General features: G+C 36.7%; 1 protein-coding gene across 5 annotated transcripts in view; it reads right to left on the minus strand.

Moving 5' to 3' along the window:
* Positions 1 to 5,000, minus strand: part of HSBP1L1 (heat shock factor binding protein 1 like 1) — a 316,028-nt gene that overhangs the window by 111,942 nt on the left and 199,086 nt on the right. The gene's annotated exons all lie outside the window — the stretch shown is intronic.

Here is a 5,000-nt window from a genome sequence, read left to right on the forward strand (position 1 = left end):
GAAGAAACTGGAACACCCAGGGGAAATGCATGAGAACACAGAGTGGACATGCAGACTCTGCACAGAAGGTACCTTAGCCTAAAATAAAACCAGGAACCTCTTGCTGTGAGGCGATAACACTTTCTGCTCTGCCACTCTGTCACCCCACTATATTTAGATATTTTCTGTTTAAGTGTGGCATGTATGTTTACATGTTTTTACATCAGGTAGTGGTACATAGCACTCCTTTATATCAAAATGTGAACGCTGGGAACAGTTCTTTTCAAGTACTTGCATATTTTGTCAAGCAAAATTTTAACAAATTTGTCTCTCACAAAGACCCCCTGTTTTTCCTGTAATTTGACTTATGCATACAATGGATGATTATGCCAAGCAAATAGGTAGCCAGTTGTAAACCTCTACTCTTTAATATTATGTATCAAGAATTATAGGTTTAGAGAAATCACTAGTGCTTAACAATAGGCTGTCAAATAAAAGAGTACACATGAGCATTTCTCTCTTCATCTTTCCCTGATGGTCAAGACTTTAAAATGAAGAGCAAGAAAGTTAAATCTTAATGGGTTGTTGCTCCGATTTTTTCCAGTGTAGTCTAATACTAATAAGATTTCTTAAAAGATTAATCAACACCTGCCTGAGTTCAGTTAACTAAACAATATAGCTTGGTTTACAGTTTACTCTCATCTTGTTTCTTATTTTATTTATTTACTCTTTGCTCACTGGGTAAGTGGACTGGTCTATTGACCCTTTTCAGCTATGACCCGACCCATACTTCCCTAACAGTATATACTACTATAGTGCAGAGTCCCGACATTTCAAATGGTTACCATGTAAGGCTGGAGGAGTGCTGATAAAGCTTCCACCATGACTGAGGTCTGGTACATCATCACCCCTCCTGATTCTGCAGAAAAAGCAGATATGATTTTACCAAGATATTCATTCATATTGATGTTCTGTACATGCTATTCATTTACTAACATTGGTTACCATTAACATCATTCAAGGCGACAGCAGAACACACAGTTGAAGGTAGTGCTAAAGAAGGTAGCCATCCTTTCTTCACTACTACCTTCAACTGTGAGTTCTGCTGTTGTCTTGTATGATGTGGTGGTAGTGAAGAAGGCAGCTATCCTTTCTTCTTCAGACCCCCGAGTTCTGATGTGAAGCAATCGCAGTCCTTAGCTGTGATCGAAAGTGAAGCTTGCTAAACATGTACTCTTTTTAAACCATGCATACTGTAACTTCTGACTCATCTAACCCTTCTTTTAACTGTCGGTATATTCCTCAAACAGATTACTGACGTACGTTAAATACATATGTCGTTTATCAAACTTCACACTGATTGTATTAGCTTTCTCGCATGTAAATTAGTCCTACTAAGGACACCTGTTTCTTAACAAAATGCATCACTGTAACATCCTAATTTCAGCTGTATCAAGGAGAGTGACAATATATTCTGCCAGGGTTAAGTATTAAGATAATCATCTGCCTATTTTAAACAGCAGAAACCATAGACCCAAGGACACATTTTTATACTCAGTTCTCTTTCTTTCTCTCTCTATTTAGATTAAAAAGTGTGAGTAATGTCCTTTTCTATTTAATGGTGAAAACTGTCAGGCTAAATTTAGCATTTTTAACTTCTGAAGTGATATATTAAGACAGAACAGCAGATCTTATTTTTATAAAACATGTATGTTACATAAATGAGCTATATAAATACATTTCTCATCATTGTACCTTTTACACAATATGTGTACTATGAAATGGTTATTTTAATCATAACTGATATTATAATACTTACTATATATATATATATATATATATATATATATATATATATATATATATATATTATTTATATATATATATATATATATATATATATTGGCCTACTTCACATAATTGAACACCCAAGTGTTTGACTTTCATATGGCCGAGACCATATGATCGAACATTTGAATGTTCGAAAATGTGAAAAAAAAAATAAACAAACAAAAAAAAAACTAAACAGTGCTAGCAGGGGGGGCAAGCCTCCCTGCTGCCCCCCCCGTATTTAAATATACCAACTCCAAGATCACACTACATTGCGGTAAAGGGAAATCTTCCCATTCTGTGCTCTATGGAGATCCCCATTCAGACCGTTTGAACTTTTAAAAGTTTGATCATATGGTCTCGGCCATATGAAAGTCGAGCTTTTAAAAGTTCGACCTTCTGAAGGTGACCCATATATATATATATATATATATATATATATATATATATATATATATATATATATATATATATATATATATATATATATATATATATATATATTATAAATATATATATATATATATAGATAGATAGATAGATAGATAGATAGATACATGTATCTATCTAAGATTTACATATATATATATATATATATATATATATATATATATATATATACATATACATATATATATATATATATATATATATATATATATACATATATATATATGTGTGTGTGTGTGTCTACTTCTAATTACCAAAATACCACTTACCTGACTCTCACAAGACTGAGATGACAACACTGAAGATTCACTTAAATGAACGTTCACATCACTGGAATTTTAAACTGGGAATGGAGGCAGTAGGTCAATATTCAACAACCATACCTCTCAACTGTGCCAAATTCCTTGGCATTTACTGGTTTTGAGGTCAAAATAATGGGGTGCCACGAATTCCTGAGTGGCCCCCTTTATTCCCAGTTCTTTCCCGGCTTTTATTCTGAAATTTTTTTCTGGCAATTTTCTGCCGATGTCTTCATGTGCAGAGGCATGCGCGATGACGTCAGCTCTGTGAGCAGCCTGTCAACCTGTTGGAATTCAGCTGCGGGCTCAAGGAGTGTGACTATTGACTAACTCACTCACACTCACTGTACTTTGTTTATGTTTAGCAGCAGCAACGTGTAAAAGTAGCATGTGTCTCGTACTGCAGCAGCTAAGCTAAGTAAGCTAAGCTTCCTTCCAGGCAGAGTCAAGGGACTGGAGTCACTCTGGACTACAGCTCAGAGAGTCGGACCGAGAGAGCAGCAAGCAAAAGTGTTTTTTTTGTTTTTAATTAGACTTAGTTTAGATATTGTAGTACAGTGACAGTTGGAAAGGCTACCCCATCCCCAAGCAAGCTGTAAGCCGTTCATTTCACAGTGCAGCAGGCAGCAGTCTCGAACTTCGGTCAGAGCGGAGGTGCGACCAGACCAGTCATGAAAAAATATATTCGTTTTTCTACTTCTTCCTCCAGCTCCTCCTCCACCTCCAGGTAAAAGATAAAAAGATGTGAATCATAGATTCAGTCTCAGACAGTCATGTTGTCGATGTTGATTTATTTCATTAGCTGCCTATGCCCCTGTATGTAAGAGACGTGTTAGTCTGAAAAAGGACTTCAGATTGGCACACCTGTTTACTGTGCTTAGTAAAATAAATATTTCACAGATACTGAATTCCTCCAAACAGTTCATGATTGAAATCCAGTACATATTTTACACTGTAATAAAATCAGTCTCATCAAATTACGTTATGACAGGCCTGTGTGTTTGACTGTGTATGTGTGTGTGTGTGTGTGTGTGTGTGTGTGGGGGGGTGTTCAATGACTTTTCCTTGGTTTCAGGAATCTTTAGTGAGAAAAAAATCAGAGACCATGTGTTATAACTGATACAACAGGCAGCAACATTTGCTAATAGATGATTTTGGGTTGCACTGCAGAGCACCCCCCCCCCAAAGATCTAACAGTCATGTGTAAGCTACAAATCTCTTTATCTGTAGACAGCCAAATAAGGTGTGCACAGTTTCTCCAATATGCATTTTCGATAATATTTTTTATGCTGTAGCTCATCTGTTTTGCAGCTTGGCAGAAGAAAAAAAATATACATATTTATAATGTATATATAACTATTCATCTAGAAAGCCGAGCAGAGTTTACTGTCTATTCCAGAGGATGGATGTGCCCATCATTTGATATCAGGCCGTAACTCTTCACTTCCCTGTGTATATAGTAAATGGATAACAGATCAATTTGCCGAGAGAGCTTCAGGGATTCGGGATAGTTTGCTGTGGGGTGGGAAGGAATAGGACAGTATTAAAGTGGATGTCGTTGGATTTCATGTGCTTGAATACTTATTTTGAAAGTATGTATGGGTGTACCTAGCATTAGATGTTTTTAAATGTCTGCATGCGCTTGTGTTTAAAAATCTATATGCATGCGCATGTATGTGCGTGTGTGTGTGTGTGTGTGTGTGTGTGTGTGTGTGTGTGTGTGTGTGTGTGTGTGTGTGTGTGTGTGTGTGTGTGTGTGTGTGTGTGTGTGTGTGTGTGTGTGCGTGTGTGTGTGTGTGTGTGTGTGTGTGTGTGTGTGTGTGTGTGTGTGCGTGCAGACATATGTACCTGAGTGTTATGCTATGGACACCTTTATTGTTTACTTGTTCAAGATGGTAGAGCTCATCTGATTAGTTGTTCAAGCTGCTGACGCAAGAAATTCATGGCCATAATATTGTATTTTACTGATTTCAATTCACATCATACTTTTACTCATGTGGTACTAATTTACAATAGCGCCATACTTATACATAAATAGGGGGTCAAAGGCTTAAAACATATGCAAAACAGAAGGTAGAGTTTATTGTCAAGCCACTCTGATGTACCACTTGATTTGCTGAGATAGACTGAGCTGCACTTTTCAGGCTTAATATGATAAGAATAATAGCAACAGAGCTGAATTAACTGGTCTGTGCCAGACTGGTGCACTAACACTTACATTTTGGTTATCTGTTCTTCAGTTTACGTTTAAAAGTTAGTATCTCACAATTCCACTGCAGTGGGTGAAGTTACATAATTATGTCTGCAAATTTTATGTTAATCAGCATACACATTTGTATCTATTTTTATGGGCCTTTGTCCAGATTTTTGATGTTTCCAGGTTGAGAGGTATGTCACCCAGGTGGGGGGCTTCACTCAACCTCCCAACCCCAACTATATATT

This window comes from Protopterus annectens, chromosome 3.part1 (assembly GCF_019279795.1).
Source record: "Protopterus annectens isolate FY-2018-M chromosome 3.part1, PAN1.0, whole genome shotgun sequence".
In the NCBI taxonomy this organism is placed as follows: Eukaryota; Metazoa; Chordata; order Ceratodontiformes; family Protopteridae; genus Protopterus; species Protopterus annectens.